Below are 17,813 nucleotides of genomic sequence, written 5' to 3'. Positions count from 1 at the left end.
GACCCCAGACGGGGAGTGTTCTGGACTTATTACATGCAGATAGCACCCTCTAATGGTAGTTAGTGTATAGCAGTGTTAGTATATAGCAGTATGTTATTTGACCTTCCTGTTTGACCCGGAAGTAGTATTCCAGGAAAACCTGCTGAGTTATGAAGAAGCTCACATGAGGGATTCTCAATCCTGTCGCATCCCTTCTTATACGCTAGGCAAGACGCAATGTCTGTGAGTATCCTTGTTTAATAACATGATAACAACCTTGTCAGTGTAGTATTTTGACAATACTTTGTCTATAAGAAGTTATTGGCCTAGAAATTCAGTTGGTAGCGCCAGCGATTAGCGCCTAATGAGTCCGAAATGTGGGGCGTTACCCAATGTTCGGGTGGGCGCAATGAAGATAGCGACACCTCCCATATTGACTATACATTTAGTGCCTGCGCTAACTGTTAGCGCGCACCCGCATGCGCAGGCAGATCATGACGTCATTTCAGTGTGCAACGCCTTTTTGGTGCCCCTGACCGGATATTCGGTGGCGCCCGGAACCTTTCTGCCTAGCGCTATTAGTGACAGTTCGATGGAACGTTCCCAGGCCCTTCTCGGAGTCGGGGGGCGCTATTTAAAGGGGACAGCTCTAGTATAAAAGCTGCAGCCACTTGGCCTGTTCATTGTGATCGTTGCTGCAGAGAGTTCTTTTTGGATTTAGCCTTCGAATACTTGGGACCTTCAGACCTGTCCGGAGCAGTTGGAGCGCTACACATTACAGCGTGTTGCCCGACTGGCATCGGAATGGGAGCAGCTTTGGAGGGGAACGTCCTCATGGCCGGACACTTTGAAGGGGCACAGAGACGGCGGGAGAGAGGGCCGGGATTGGCCAGAAGGAGGAGGGGCAATGGAGGTCGGCCAATCCGAAGATACGCTGCGACGGTATTCAGGCAGCAGGTGTCATACCTTGCCATGTTGGAGGAGCAGTGTGTGCGAAGGCTCCGATTCGGTAAGGAGGTTGTGACTGAGCTGTGCCACCTGCTTGCTGAGGATCTGCAGCCGCGTCTACAGTGCAGGACCTCTCTGTCGGTGGCCGTCAAAGTGACTGTTGCCCTCAATTTTTATGCCAGCGGATCCTTTCAGTCAGCCACTGGGGACATTGCGAATATATCTCAGTTTGCAGTGCATTGTTGCATCCGGCAAGTGACAGCTGCCCTTTATAGAAGAAGGCATCAATTCATCACCTTCCCTCTGACCCTGGAGAAGCAGGCGGAGCGCGCACAGGGCTTCGCTGCTATTGCGGACTTCCCCATGGTGCAGGGGGCAATTGATTGCACACACATGGCTTTGCGGGCGCCATTACTGAATCCTGAGGACTTCCGCAACCGCAAGGGGTTCCATTCCCTCAATGTCCAGCTGGTCTGTGACCACTGCCAAATGATCATGGCAGTCAACGCGCAATTCCCTGGGAGCAGCCACGATGCGTTCATCCTGTGGCAGACCTCAGTTTCTGACCTTTTTGAGGGGCCGGCTCACCCACGAGGCTGGCTTCTTGGTGACAAGGGCTATCCTCTCTGCCCATGGCTCATGACCCCACTCCGTTTGTCCGCCACCCCGGCAGAAGAGCTGTACAACAGCAGCCATCAGGTGACCAGGAACATTGTGGAGCACACTATTGGTGTGCTCAAACAGCGTTTCCGCTGTCTAGACCATTCGGGGGGAGCCCTGCAGTACTTGCCGGAGCAAGTGGGTCGCATCGTCGTCGTCTGCTGCATGCTCCACAACTTGGCCATTCGATGAACCCAGCCAATGCCAGCTGTCCCACAAGGTCCAGCAGAGCAGGCGGACGAGGAGGAGGAGGAGGAAGAGCAGGCGGACGAGGAGGAGGAGGAGGAAGAGCAGGCGGACGAGGAGGAGGAGGAGGAGCATGCGGACGAGGAGGAGGAGGAGGAAGATGGGAAGGCTCCTGAAACTGGAAGGGCCATCCGTCAGAGGCTCATCAGGACTCAGTTCGAGGCCCCTCTGACGGAATGATGGGCGTCAATCGTCCTGCGCACTTTGGATCGTACAAAGCCTCTGAAGGCCACCATGACTGTAAATAGTTACGAGTACCATTGTAAATTAAAACTTTTCTTTGTTGTCAAAAAAGTCCTTCCTTCCAGCATAACAACGTCATGTCAACAGAAACCATAACTAACAAAATAACAGTTAACTCTTTGGCAAAGCCGCAAAACTAAACAAACCATTTCCAACAATCACAACAGGTGAGGGAGTCCTTGAATTTGGCCAAAGAAACGTCTCAGCACCTCTCTCTACTGCTGGCCCCTTGATGGAGACCGACTTCTCTTTCACGGTCGGCCCCTTCCCTCCCTGCTGCTCCTACGTAATTGAACCCCAGTGGCGGCATCAAGGCTGGGGGACGCCTGCTGATTGTCTGGAAGCGCAGAAGCCCCTGAGGGATGGCCTGGACGAGCTCTGGGCTTGGAGGGTGCGGAGGCTGGCTGCTTGATCTGGCTATGGCTGGAAACCGTCTGCACTGCAGGTGGTGGCAGCTGCACTGCAGACGTTGCAGCGGTGACATGAGCAATGGTCACCTGCCGAGAGAGGACACCTGCACCATGGTCGGGTGACACACGGGCTCTCTGAGGGGATCGGCTCGGCTCATCCATCACAATCGACTGCTTCACTGATTCCTGGCCTCGTGTGGTACTGGAAGGGCCCGGGGTGATCCTAGCTGATGCAGATAGGGTGGCAGCAGTGAGAGTTCGCATTGCCTCAATCTGGGTATTGACGAGGCCAGCAAGTGACTGCGTGGCAGCAGTAAGGACCTGTGTGGCAGGTGCCAGTGCTTCGGAGAAGCCCTGGACAGTTCTTTCCATTGCTTCGGACAAGGCCGGAGCAGTCCGTTCCACTGCCTCGGACAAGCCCTGGACAGACCTTTCCAGGGATTGTCCGAAGCTCTGAACAGTCCTTTCCATAGCGGCCTCGAAGCCCTGGACAGTCCTCTCCATTGCTGCCCCGAATCCCTGGACAGTCCTCTCCATTGCTGCCCCAAAGTCCAGCACACTCTTTGCCAGTGTTTCTATCGACTGAGGCTTCCTCCCCACTGCAGCCATAAGCTCAGTGTGCCTGAGCCGGGCCTGGGTGCTCATTTCAGCCAGACTACGTACCTCCTCTGCACTCTGTGCAGCAGTCATCGCTCCCTGCCTTGCCCTCCGGGGAGCCGGCGCCCGAACTTGCCTACCCCCCTCGCGTAGCTACAGGCCGCTTGTTCCGGCAACTGGCTCCTCATCAGAGCAGCACCCCCCCTCCCCTCCAGGGAGCTACTATCCCCAGTCTGCAGATGTGTAGGCTCCCCTGAGGCTGGAACGGATGGTCCGGCTTCCTCCTGATCCTCGCCTCCGGAGGCACTGGCACTGGCAGCTTCAGGGCGCGGATCCCGAGTTGGTGATGCAGCATCTGAAAGCAGGGAGGTCGAAGAGTGGCTTTAGCAAAAGGACAGGTTGGCGGCAAGGCATGCCAGATTGCGGCAAGGCTCTGACATGGCTCCACAATGAGAAAGCATGCTGGCGGGGGGACCAAGTGGAAGGAGACAGCTGTAAAAGGTGAGAACCTTACCATCGCTGTCGACAATGGGGTCGGCAGCTGCAGTGGTAACAGGACCACTCAGACGTCCTCCAAGAATCTGGTGCACTCTCTCCTCGAGATCCGCGAGAGTGACCACTTGTGGAGGTCCGCCACCGGTTCAAAGCTGGTCCTTGCGGATCGCCGCCAGCTTGGACTGCAGGGGAAAGAAGGGAAAGTTCTGTTACATGATGCCCTGAGTGATCATCTCATGCCCCCCATGGTGCAAGAGCCCTTACATGATGCCCTGAGTGATCATCTCATGCCCCCCATGGTGCAAGAGCCCTTACATGATGCCCTGAGTGATCATCTCATGGCCCCCATGGTGCAAGAGCCCTTACATGATGCCCTGAGTGATCATCTCATGCCCCCCATGGTGCAAGAGCCCTTACATGATGCCTTGAGTCAAATGTACATGTGTGTGCCCAGAAAGGGCCATGGGTGCTTGCTGACAGATGGCCATTGGGGCATCATGGCTACAGGGTGCGCGAAGTCAGGTGCAGATGGAGGGAATCAGAAGTTTGCATAAACAACACTCACCCTAACGACCCGAGTGAGCTCGTTGAATTTCTTCCTGCACTGAACAGGGCTCCTGGTCGCCATGCTGCTGGAGTTGACCCTCTGACAAACATCCCTCCAAGCTTGGCGGTACTCCTTTTGATTTGGCCTCCTGCCATTGTCAGGATAGAGAACATCTCGACGGCGCTCCACTGCAGACACCAACTGGTCCAGAACCTCAGTGCTGAAGCGCTCTGCTCTCTGTCTCACCTTCTCCATCTTGACCAAGTTTTTTGCGCCAGAGAAGGGCGAGTGCCGATTCTGAGGCCTACAGGGCGATGAGTGTGGAAGCTGAGGCTGACTGACCCACCCCTTTAAGAGCCGGCCGGCGCCTGGAAGTCTCGTGGTTATCGGTAATTGAGATCACCTGCGCTGCGCCCGTCCGCGCCGATATTGGGTAGCGCCGGAAGTTTTGCGCCTTAGGAGACCCGTGCAACATCTGAATTCGCGCCTCAATCCCCTTTGGGGGCGATGCAACCCAATATCGCGCCAGGCGGTGATAAGTTTCGTCTGGCTATAAACTTTGCGCAGTGCCCATTCTAACGCCTCAAGCGAGGCTATACCCAATTTCTAGGCCATTAGCTGTTAGCTACTGAGGTTTAGCTCCAGTGCTATTTAGTTATACAATTAGTCTATTCTGTTGTCATAAACATGTTTATATCTTATGTAACATCTAATATATAGTACTCAGTTCTATGTACAAAACATACTTTGTCTTTGTTTACAGTTTCACAAATTTGTTCAAGTAAAGCTTCAAAACAGCAACCCACTTCTCGAGGAATTATTTGAATGAGTGTTTAGCTGGCTGGATAACTAGATAGGAGTACGTCTAGCGAGACCAGTACAATTATGTCAAACAAAATGATAATAACCACAAAAAATCTTTAAATAGTTTAAAGGCATCAGCTATTGTATTATTTATAGCCAAATATAATGATGCCCGATAGCTGCACACCACCTCTGGTGACAAAGCTCTTAGCTAGCTCACTCTTCCCCACTTCCAATATCTTCCTTGGAAGCTATCTCTTCGACATGTCTTCATTACCTCATTGACTCTTCTAACTCCTGCTGTATCCCACCTCTCCAGTTATGTAAAGTATCTTCCAAATTAAAGATGTTATGTAAGTGTAAGTTGATGTTAATATTTCTGCAAACATTTCAGAAAACTGCATCAGTAGAGTAGCAGAACAGTAGGTAAAGATTAACTACTCAGCCAGGACTCGATTTCCCAGAAACAGGGCAGGGCAGGACTTCCGTCGCCCATGAAACACTGGGCAGGAACCCATTGCATTTTCCTGGATGAGGCCTCATTTGATATATAGGGTGGCATTTCAGCAGTATTCCTGCTCCTGTCTGGCTCACTGACTCTGAGAGAGAGGGAAATGCAATGTTGCTGCAGTGGTGAAAAGGCTGTAGCTGCTTAAAGAGCCAAAGAACTTGAAATTGAGGAATACTAAGAGAGAGCCAACAGATGCCTGAATTGACAGAAGGAGGAGCAGCATCAATGGCTGTGACAAGACCCCCAAGTTCTCAGACACTTTCATGGATGTTTTGTTGACTGAGGTAAGATCAAGGAAAGACTGATTCTTTGGCACTCTAGAAAGGAGACCCCAGAATAGGATGGTACAGGCATTATGGAGGGAGGTGGATCAGGCAGTCAGTGGTACCTTGTCACCAACGTATGACAACATAGTGCCGGAAATATTTTCATGATCTCTTGAGGTTGTTGAAGGTAAGTAAAGGCACGAATACCCATGCACAACCTTAAAGAATGTTGGAATCATGACTCACACCTATACCTACCATGCCCCTGCAGTGAAAACGACAAAGTGAATGGGCTCGATTTTTGCCAGGCCCGAGGAGGCAGGATTGGAGGCGTGTGAGGTGTTAAAATCGCAAAAACTGGCGGGCGGGCCCGATCCTGCCTCTATAACACCATTTTGAGAGGCCTTTCTGATTTTAACAGTTTTCCCACGTGCTGTACGCCTCCTCTGAAACACGCCAGTGAAACTTGGCGGCAGCACAAGTGGATTGCTTACTAAAAGCTGCAGCTCCACCATTAAAAAGGAAATAAATGGTTCCCATTCTTGTGGGATATGCCTCAGTTGAGGAAGCGCTCATTCAAGGTGGGGAGAGGGGTTTCCCAGGAGATGGGTGTAAGGCTCCAAACTTCCATAACAATGAGTGGGCCTGTTAATAGTTCCCCCAGACCTGAGACAACAAAGTTCTGCCATTTGCAAATGGTGGAGCTGCAGCTTTTAGTAAGCAATCCTAGACATCAGATTCGGATGAAGACCAGCCGCGGCAGCAGCAGAACCCTGAACAACAACAACACCACCAACAGCAGGAGCTCCAAGCTGCTGCTCACCCAACTGAAGTTGCACAGGCCAGAAGGTCCGGGATGCAAGGGAAGCACTCATCTTGGTCAGGACTCTCCACTGCTGTCCCTGTCTCCACCATCTGCTGATGCTCACTTGTGAGCTGTGATACACCAGGTGACAACTCTACTCTATGTCCCGAAGGTCCTACCGAGGTGTGAGTGTCTGCACTGGTGCTGGGTGCGCTGAATTCTGCCTCGAGAGCAAGTATATCTTTTCTTAAATATGGAAACCAAAACTGTACGCAGTATTCCAGGTGTGGCCTCACCAGTACCCTGTATAACTGAAGCAAGACTTCCCTGCTTTTATACTCCATCCCCCTTGCAATAAAAGCCAAGATTCCATTGGCCTTCCTGATCACCTGCTGCATCTGCATACTAACCTTCTGTGTTTCATGCACCAGGACCCCCAGATCCCTTTGTACTGTAGCACTTTGCAGTTTCTCTCCATTTAGATAATAACTTGCTCTTTGATTTTTTCTGCCAAAGTGCATAACCTCACACTTTCCAACATTATATTCCATCTGCCAAATTTCTGCCCACTCACTTAGCCTGTCTATGTCCTTTTGCAGGTTTTTTATGTCCTCCTCACTCACAGCTTTCCCTCCCATCTTTGTATCATCGGCAAACTTGGATATATTGCACTTGGTCCCTTCCTCCAAATCATTAATATAGATTGTAAAGAGTTGGGGTCCCAGCACTGACCCCTGCGGAACACCACTAGTCACTGATTGCCAACCCGAGAATGAACCATTTATCCCAACTCTCTGTTTTCTGTTAGATAGCCAATCTTCCACCCATGCCAGTATATTACCCCCATCCTGTGATTTTTTATCTTGTGCAGTAATCTTTTGTGTGGCACCTTGTCAAATGCCTTTTGGAAGTCCAAATACACCACATCCACTGGTTCCCCTTTATCCACCCTGTTTGTTACGTCTTCAAAGAATTCGAGCAAATTTGTCAAACATGACTTCCCCTTCATAAAACCATGCTGATTCTGTCCGATTAAATTATGCTAATCCAAATGTCCTGTTAATGCTTCCTTAATAATGGACTCCAACATTTTACCAACCACAGATGTTAGGCTAACTGGTCTATAGTTTCCAGCCTTTTGTCCACTTCCCTTTTTAAATAAGGGCATTATATTAGCAGTTTTCCAATCTGCTGGGACCTTTCCTGAATCCAGGGAGTTTTGGAAAATTACCACTAATGCATCCACAACCCCTACCGCTTTCTCTCAAGACCCTAGGATGTAAGCCATCAGGTCCAGGGGATTTATCCGCCTTTAGTCCCATTATCTTACCGAGTACCACCTCCTTAGTGATTTTAATCATGTTTAGCTCCTCCCCACCTATAGCCCCCTGTTTGTCCAGTGTTGGGATATTTTTAGTGTCCTCTACTGTAAAGACTGATACAAAATATTTGTTCAGCGTTTTTACCATCTGTCAGGGTTGGGGTGCCACGGGGCCGTGTAAGTACAGGGCCGTGCTCGCCGGGTATGGTAGGTTCTGGACCCAAGTGCAGAAACCAGGCTAGAGGCAGGTATACAATCTTAAGGAACAGTACTTTATTCATTACTTAACTAGATTCACACATAACTAGATTCATACAAGAAAACACAACAGCATACGTAAGAACTCGAGACAGAAACACCAGATCATACATAGAACTCGAGACAAGAACAATATACATAGAACTCGAGACAAGTTACAAAACGACTAGTCAAGAATAGGAACTCAGGACAGCTTCCATGAGGCATCATACTTGTCCATTCTGAGCTGGGATAAGCTTACCACAAGCGCAACCAGCTTGCCGAGACATGACTCGAGACAAGCTATACGAGGGGCTGCCGCAGGGGTAACAGGCTTCTCAAGAGCTCAAGACAAGCGCCAGCATGGCAACACGCCAGTCCAGACAGCACCTTATCAAGACTAAGAACAACAAGAACACAGAGTTAGTTACATCTCAAAAACAGAGCTCGAGAATACATCTTAAATACAAAGCTCGAGAATACCTCTTAAATACAGAACTCGAGAGAACCATGGCTCCCAGCTAATTAAAGCCAGGAGCCACAGAGCAAAGGCTAGTCCCTAGTTAGGACTGAGCAAGGAGTGAAACAACCATAGAACTTATATACCAAGAAAACCAGGTGCAACCCATGAACAGCTAACAGGCCGTTAAGCATTAACACAGGAAGCTAAGAACAATTAACAAAGGGCTGGAAAACAAACAAGTGAAGGTGCCATCTAGAGGTTACAGAAGGAACTGACTGGCACCCTCACACCATCTCCATGTTCCCCACCACTAATTTCCCAGTCTCATCCTCTAAGGGACCAACATTCACTTTAGCCACCCTTTTTCTTTTTATATAGCTGTAGAAACTCTTGCTATCTGTTTTTATATTTTTTGCTAGTTTACTTTCATAATCTATCTTCCCTTTCTTAATTAATCATTTAGTTATTCTTTGCTGGCTTTTAAATGCTTCCCAACCTTCTATCCTCCCACTAGATTTGGCTACTTTATATGCCCTTGTTTTCAGTCGGATACTATCCTTTATTACTTTACTTAGCCATGGATGGCTGTCTTTTCTTTTACGCCCCTTTTTCCTCAGTGGAATATATTTTTCATGAAGGTTGTGAAATATCTCCTTGAATGTACACCACTGCTCATGTACCATCTTACACTTTAATCTATTTCCCCAGTCCACTTTAGTCAACTCTGCTCTCATACCTTCATAGTCTCCTTTATTTAAGCTTAGTAGGCTGGTTTGAGATCCAACTCTCTCACCCTCCAACTGAGTTTGGAATTCAACCATGTTATGGTCACTCATTCCAAGGGGATCCTTTACTGGGACATTTTTTATTAATCCTGTCTCATTACACAGGACCAGATCTAAGATTGCCTTCCCCCTGGTTGGTTCAGTAACATACTGCTCAAGGAACCCGTCCCTAATGCACTCTATGAACTCTTCCTCAAGGCTACCCTGCCCAATTTGATTTGTCCAGTCAATATGAAAGTTAAAATCTCCCATGATTATAGCTGTTCTCTTATGACAAGCCCCAACTATTTCCTGATTTATACTCCAACCAACAGAGTTGCAACTGTTAGGAGGCCTATAGACTACACCCACTAGTGACTTTTTCCCCTTATTATTCCTTATCTCCACCCAAACAGTTTCACTATCCTGATCCTTTGACCCAATATAATTTCTCACTATTGCACTGATTCCATCCTTTATTAACATAGCCACCCCACCTCCCTTTTCTTCCTGTCTGTCCTTCCTAATTGTCAAATACCCCTGGATGTTTAGTTCCCAGTCATGGTCACCTTGCAGCCATATTTCTGTAATGGCCACCAGATCATACCCATGTGTAGTTATTTCTACCGTCAACTCGTCTATTTTGTTACGAATGCTGCGTGCATTCAGATAAAGAACTTTTAAATATGTTTTGTGACAATTTATTCCTGCTTTTACCCCCTTTACTACTCTACCTTTATCTTTATACATTCTGTCCCTTCCTGACACGCTCTGGTTTTTAATTCCCCCACTGCTACCTTGCTCTATTGCCTTCTCCGCTGACATTTTTATTTTTTGCTCTCTTGAAACCTCCCCCCCACTAATTAGTTTAAAGCCCTCTCTACAGCCCTAGCTATTCGATTCGCCAGGATTCTAGTCCCAGCACTGGCCAAGTGAAGTCCGTCCCAACGGAACAGCTCTCTCCTGTCCCAGTGCTGGTGCCAGTGTCCCAAGAAGCAAAACCCATTTCTCCCACACCAGTCTTTGAGCCATGCATTTAACGCTCTGATTTTATTTACCCTAGCCAAATTTGCTCGTGGCTCAGGTAGTAATCCAGAGATTATTACCCTAGTGGTTCTGTTTTTTAATTTGGCCCCTAGCTGCTCATACTCCCTCAGCAAAACCTCTTTCCTTGTCCTATCTATGTCATTGGTACCAACATGGACCACGACAACTGGATCCTCCCCCTCCCACTCCAAGTTTCTCTCCAGCCCAGAGAAGATGTCCTTAACCCTGGCACCGGGCAGGCAACACAGCCTTCGGGACTCTCACTCTTGGCTGCAAAGAACCCTATCTATCCCCCTAATGATACTATCCCCTACCACTACAACATTTCTTTATACTCCCCCCACTTGAATGGCCCCTCGTTCCACGGTGCTGTGGCCAGGTTGCTCATCCTCCATGCAGTCCCCGCTCCCGTCCCCACAGGGAGTAAGAGCCTCGAACCTGTTGGGCAAGAGCAAGGGCTGCGGCTCCTCCAACACTACCTCCTGGATCCCCGTACCTGCCTCACTCATAGTCCCATCCTCCTGTCCCTGACCACGGACTACATCTGAATTAGTTAATCTAATTGGTGTGACTACTTCCTGGAACACAGAGTCCAGGTAACTCTCCCGCTCCTTGATGTGTCGCAGTGTTTGTAGCTCGGACTCCAGCTCATCAAGACAGAGCCGGAGTTCCTCGAGCAGCCAACACTTACTGCAAATGTGATCACTGTGAACATCAATGGTGTCCACCAGCTCCCACATATTGCAGCAGCAACACATCAACTGATCTCCTATTCTATGTAATTAATTAAATTTATTAATATTATTTTTAAATGATATATTTAAGGGCCCTGGTTTACAAACTGTCTCGCTACACCACAGAGACCTTAAAAACTATAAACCACAGAGTTAAAGTTTTAAAAAGAGAGAAATACTCCCAACCAATCACTTACCTGCTTTGTGGTGACGTCACACCTCAATTACTTTTTACTTCTCTCCCTCTGAGATTGGAGATTGGTACACCTACCCATGCCTCGGGCTTACCTTTTATATGTCGCTGCCGCTCGGATTCCCGCCGCCGCCACTCTGAGGCCTACCCACGCCTCGGGCTTACCTTTTATAGGTCGCAGCCGCTCGGATTCCCACCGCCGCTGCTCTGAGGCCTACCCACGCCTCGGGCTTACCTTTTCTAGGTCGCTGCCGCTCGGATTCCCACCGCCGCTGCTCTGAGGCCTACCCACGCCTCGGGCTTACCTTTTATAGGTTGCTGCCGCTCGGATTCCCGCCGCCGCCGCTCTGAGGCCTACCCACGCCTCGGGCTTACCTTTTATAGGTCGGTGCCGCTCGGATTCCCGCCGCCGCCGCTCTGAGGCCTACCCATGCCTCGGGCTTACCTTTTATAGGTCGGTGCCGCTCGGATTCCTGCCGCCGCCGCTCTGAGGCCTACCCACGCCTCGGGCTTACCTTTTATAGGTTGCTGCCGCTCGGATTCCCGCCGCCGCCGCTCTGAGGCCTACCCACGCCTCGGGCTTACCTTTTATAGGTTGCTGCCGTTCGGATTCCCGCCGCCGCTGCTCTGAGGCCTACCCACGCCTCGGGCTTACCTTTTATAGGTTGCTGCCGCTCGGATTCCCCCCGCCGCCGCTCTGAGGCCTACCCACGCCTCGGGCTTACCTTTTATACGTCGGTGCCGCTCGGATTCCCGCCGCCGCCGCTCTGAGGCCTACCCATGCCTCGGGCTTACCTTTTATAGGTCGGTGCCGCTCGGATTCCCGCCGCCGCCGCTCTGAGGCCTACCCATGCCTCGGGCTTACCTTTTATAGGTTGCTGCCGCTCGGATTCCCGCCGCCGCCGCTCTGAGGCCTACCCACGCCTCGGGCTTACCTTTTATAGGTTGCTGCCGCTCGGATTCCCGCCGCCGCCGCTCTGAAACCTCTTCCTGCACTGCAGCCAGGTTCTGTGGCACATAGACAATGAGTTGACCTCCTGGGCCACTTGCATTCACACAGCTTTCGTCTGCTAGGGAGGCTTCTTCCTCCCTGAGGAAGGGAAGAGCACCTCCTTATTTCCTTTTGCTCCCTCCACCAGAGCTTGCAGGGCGGCATCATCGAACCTTGGTGCAGACTTTGGCCTACTGCTGGACATATTGGTTGGAGGAATCTATCACACCAAAGGGCATAAGGTTTGCAGTCTGCAGAAGAAGCAAGGCATACAGTTTTGGTTTCCATATTTAAGAAAAGATATACTTGCTCTCGAGGCAGTTCAGAGAAGGTTCACTCGGTTGATTCCGGAGATGAGGGAGTTGACTTATGAGGAAAGGTTGAGTAGGTTGGGCCTCTACTCATTGGAATTCAGAAGAATGAGAGGCGATTTTATCGAAACATATAAGATTGTGAGGGGGCTTGATCGGGAGGATGCGGGGAGGATGTTTCCACTGATGGGTGAGACTAGAACTAGGGGGCATAATCTTAGAATAAGGGGCTGCCCTTTCAAAACTGAGATGAGGAGAAACTTCTTCACTCGGAGGGTAGTAAATCTATGGAATTTGCTACCTCAGAGAGCTGTGGAAGCTGCGACATTAAATAAATTTAAAAAGGAGATAGACAGTTTCCTAGCTGATAAGGGAATTAGGGGTTACGGGGAGCGGGCAGGGAAGTGGACATGAGTCTAGGTTCGGATCAGCCATGATCCTATTGAATGGCGGAGCAGGTCTGAGGGGCCGTATGGCCTACTTGTGCTCCTACTTCTTATGTTCTTATGTTCTTATGTTCTGCTTGCAGGCCTTAAATCCACCAGCACTGATGACATCATTGGAGGCGACTTTCAGGATGGAAAGACTCAGTGGGCCAGGGGTTCCCACACGCTGGAAATCAATTGCCCAATTAGGTGAAAATCGCATATTTTTCCCACATCAAATTGGATTTGGGTGGCTAACACGAAAAGCGGCTGACACGCCCCCAGCCCGCCCCAATGGCAAAATCGAGCCCAATGTGTCAGTTAATATTCCCAAGGCACCTCACAACCAGTGTTCTCCCTAAGGTGCGCGGCCATGCATCACTGGTGAGGTCCCGTGCAGGCCACTCACCAGCTGATATTGCTGGAAGTGATACCTCGCATGCGCGGCCGCTCTAGGAAATTTAAAGGGAAAAAAAATTACAGCGAATATTGCTCACGACCCACACCCCATTCCGCACTAATTGTCCCAGTGTCTGAGACCAGTGGTGGTAGTGTTAAACTGATAAAAGGAAAGAGTGGTGCACAGCTTGTACCTGAATCAATCTCACTGTGGGAAGGGCTGCAGATGCCTGGGCGAAATTAAATGTTCAGTTGACTTTCTTCACTATCAGTAGCAAAGAACAGCCACAGCTGCCATCCTACCATGAGGCAGATTCCTTGGCTGATATACCAGTATAGTAATCTGGGATGTTATGATTAATGTTATCCACCAGGTGGTGCTGTAGCCAGTGCTGCCACTAGTTAAGGTCAGGGGGTTGCTTCCTGTCAAGGTCAGCAAAGGTGGAATGCCAGGATGCAGGCCTGTTTTGTTTGCTACACAGTTGTTAATAAAGTACTCGTGCTAATTCTAAGATATCGCCTCTTCGAGTTCTTGTTCTACTACATGGATTTATCACATTTGGCGACAAGGTAAAAAGGACCCCGGAATAAAGAAGAGAAGTCTGCCGGGACATTTAAACAACAAAATCACGAGCTAAAGTTAGCTACCAGTTGGAAGAGAGCATGGCTGCCATGGTAGGAACGGTCTCCGCTTTTGATATTCGAGCACAAACCTGGGAGGAATACTGTGAAGTTTTGGGTTATTTCTTTGAAGCAAATGAAATAAATGGTGCCGGAAAAAGTAAAGCCATTCTGCTTAGTTCAGTCGGAAGCCAGACCTACAGTTTGATGAGGAATCTGCTTGGTCCTGAAAAGCCTGGAGACAAATCATTTGTTGAATTAGTGGCCTTGCTCAAAGAACATTTCAACCCCAAGCCTAGTGAGATTGTACAGTGGTTCAAGTTTAATTCAAGGAACAGAAAAGAGGAAGAGAGTGTAATGGACTATGTCGCGGTGTTGCGTAAATTAGCACAAGATTGCAATTATGGGAACAACCTGAAGGAAATGCTGAGAGATAGGCTAGTTTGCGGAATAATAGATGACCGAATGCAGTGTAGATTATTATCCAAGACTGGGCTTACTTATGAAAAAGCATTGGAACTTGCTCAAGCCATAGAGACAGCGAACCGAGATGTAAAAGAAATACAGGGTTCAGACAGGGCTAATGCTAAGCAAGTTGCAGGTCAGGTTGTTGTTCACAAGTTAAACATGCATCAGAAACCACAACGTGAGCATGGGAAGGCAAGGGTGATCACCTGCTGAGTGAATGCCGGTTTCTGGAGGAAAAGTGCCACAAGTGTGGGAAACAAGGACACATAAAATGAGCATGCAGGGCAAAATCACCTGTGGAGGAATCCAAACAAAAAGGGGGAGGAAAGCAAAACCAAGGAAGAGAAGTGAAAAAACAGGGAGCACACCACATCAGCAGGGAAGCTGAGGAAGAAGAGAACATGTTCATAATGTATAGCATGTTAGAGAACATTCCAAAAGTGGCTCCTATCACATTGCAACTGACAGTAAATGACTCTAAGGTGAACTTTGAAGTCGATACAGGGTGCAGTGTAACCATAATGAACAAGGCAGAGTACTCAAAATTGTGGAACCGTGCAAAAGTTCCAGAGTTAAAGTCTTGCTCTTTGCATCTTAAAACATATACAGGTGAACGAGTAGCGACATTAGGTGCAGCTAATGTGACTGTGCAGCACGGACACAGTGGAACAGCTACCTGTAGTTATAGTATCGGGTACCAGACCAAACCTGTTAGGTCGGGGCTGGATAAAAGAACTTAAATTAGACTGGGGAGCAGTAAATCAAACAGATGAGGGCAAACAGTTGACTTTGCAAGAAGCGTTGAGTGAACATGAGAATGTGTTCAAGGAGGAACTTGGCACATTTAATGGCCCCCCAGCTAAGATTTATGTAGACAAGGAGGCACCGCCAAGGTTTTTTAAACAATGACCTGTGCCTTATGCCATGAAGCCAAAGGTAGAGGCTGAGCTTGACCATCTATTGAGAGAGAACATACTGGAGCCAGTGAAATGTTCGGAATGGGCAGCTCCCATAGTACCTGTTTTGAAACCAGACAATTTGGTAAGACTCTGTGGAGATTATAAATTGACAGTCAATCGGGTGTCCAAACTAGAGCAGTATCCTATTCCCAAAACAAAGGATCTCTTTGCAAACCTGGCTGGAGGAAAGAAATTCGCAAAGTTGGATATGAGTCATGCATACTTGCAGATTACACTGGATGACGAATCAAAGAAGTATGTCACCATAAATACACACAAGGGCTTGTTTACATATAACTGCTTACCGTTTGGTGTCTCATCTAGTCCAGCTATCTCCCAGAGGACAATCGAAGGTGTACTGCAAGGGATTCCACATGTTTCCATCTATCTGGATGATATTCTGGTGACGGGAAGAACCGACCAGGAGCATCTGAGCACTCTGAGAGAGGTACTACAGAGATTGGAGAGGGCAGGGTTACGACTCAAGAGGAGTAAGTGCACTTTCCTGGGAAATGAGGCAGTGTTCCTGGGACACAGAGTGGATACCACCGGGCTCCATCCACTCAAGGAGAAGGTACAAGCACTGCTGGACGCCCCTGCTCCTACCAATGTGGCTGAGTTGAAAGCTTACCTGGGACTGCTGAACTATTATAACAGGTTTTTACCAAACTTGTCAACAGTGTTAGCACTGCTTCACAAACTACTGTGCAAGGAGACACAGTGGCAGTGGGGAGAGGAGCAGGGGGTTTCGTTTGAACAGTCCAAGAAATTGATGCTGTCGTCGGATGTGCTGGTTCACTACAATGAAGAGAAAGACATCATTCTCTCTTGTGACGCTTCACCTTACGGGGTGGGGGCAGTTCTTTCACACCGCATGGAAGATAGAACTGAAAGACCAATAGGGTTTATGTCCCGAACTCTAACACCAGCGGAAAAATCTATTCCCAGTTAGACAAAAAGGGGTTAGCAGTAATGTTTGGGTTACAGAGGTTCCAAAAGTACATATATGGCAGGAAGTTCACCATATGCACCGATCATAAACCTCTTATCTCTCTTTTCAATGAAATGAAAGCAGTTCCACAGATGGTGTCACCCCGGATCCAGAGGTGGGCTGTGACGTTGAGGGCATATGAGTATGTCATCGTCTACAAGGCGGGCAAGTACCATGGGAACGCAGATGCCTTGAGCCATCTTCCACTGCCAGGCACACCTATCCGTGCAGCTCCAGAGGACAGAGCTTTGATGTTGGAGGACACTGACATGGCACTTGTGACTGCAGAGCAAGTAAGAACATGGACAGGTAAAGATCCAGTACTATCTAGAGTTCGAGAATATGTGGTGAGGGGATGGCCACAGCATCCGGAAGGGGCTGACTTCACACCCTACAGTGTCAGGAAAACAGAGCTGCGTGTGCAGGATGGTTGCATGTTGTGGGGAGCACGAGTGATTATTCCACAGCCAGCACGACAGTCTATCCTAGGCCAACTACATCAGTGTCATCCTGGGGTCTCACGTATGAAAGCCTTGGCTAGGAGTTACTTGTGGTGGCCAAAGCTAGATGAGGAGATAGAAAATCTAGTCAAGACATGCAGCACTTGTCAGGCACACAGGAAGGCACCAGCAGCGGTTCCTCTCTATTACGTCCGTGAATGATTGAGACACGGACAGCAGGAGTTGAACACAACACGTCTTTACTGATGGAAGTCAATAGTGAAACTGAAAACAACAGAGGCTCACTAGCGCCTTTTATACAGGGGTGGTCACTGCCGGTACTGCAGTCTGAGACCAGTTATTCTCTTAAAGGTACATACACAACAATTCCTCCCCTTTTAGATGAACAGTACATAACATTCATTTAACAACTAAATGATAACTAATTACAATCACAATTATGGTTGCCAAATACATTGGTTAAGTTTAAGCAATTATAAGTTCAGTCTTTGAGGAGGCTTCCTGATTCTGCCTGGATAATGCCTCTTTGGGGTATCAGGTTCTTCTGGCAATGTTGAGTCGGGATCAATGTTGTTGTTTGGTTCATCTGCTTCCAATATTACCGGTTCTGCGGTAGCTGCAATTGGAACGTCGATTTCATTACCAGGTGTATCAGATCGTGGTGTGGAGTTGACGTTTTCCAGTGACTCTAGAATCTGGTCAGCATGGCGTCTTACAATGCTCTCCCCAACGTCCACGGTATACATGAGAGGTCCTTGTCGTGTACAAATCGTTCCTGGCTGCAATTTCTCAGTGCGGTAGTCCCGGGCCAAAACTGGTTGACCTATCTTAAAACTCCTGGTCGGCCTTTCATTCATATTCTGAAACTGCCTGTTCTCCACATCTCTTCAGACGTTTGGCTTAACCAAATCCAAGCG

Source organism: Somniosus microcephalus, chromosome 7 (assembly GCF_052327205.1).
Source record: "Somniosus microcephalus isolate GS21.2 chromosome 7, FLI_Smic_1.0, whole genome shotgun sequence".
NCBI classification, from domain to species: Eukaryota; Metazoa; Chordata; class Chondrichthyes; order Squaliformes; family Somniosidae; genus Somniosus; species Somniosus microcephalus.
Note: the sequence above shows the minus strand (reverse complement) of the source record.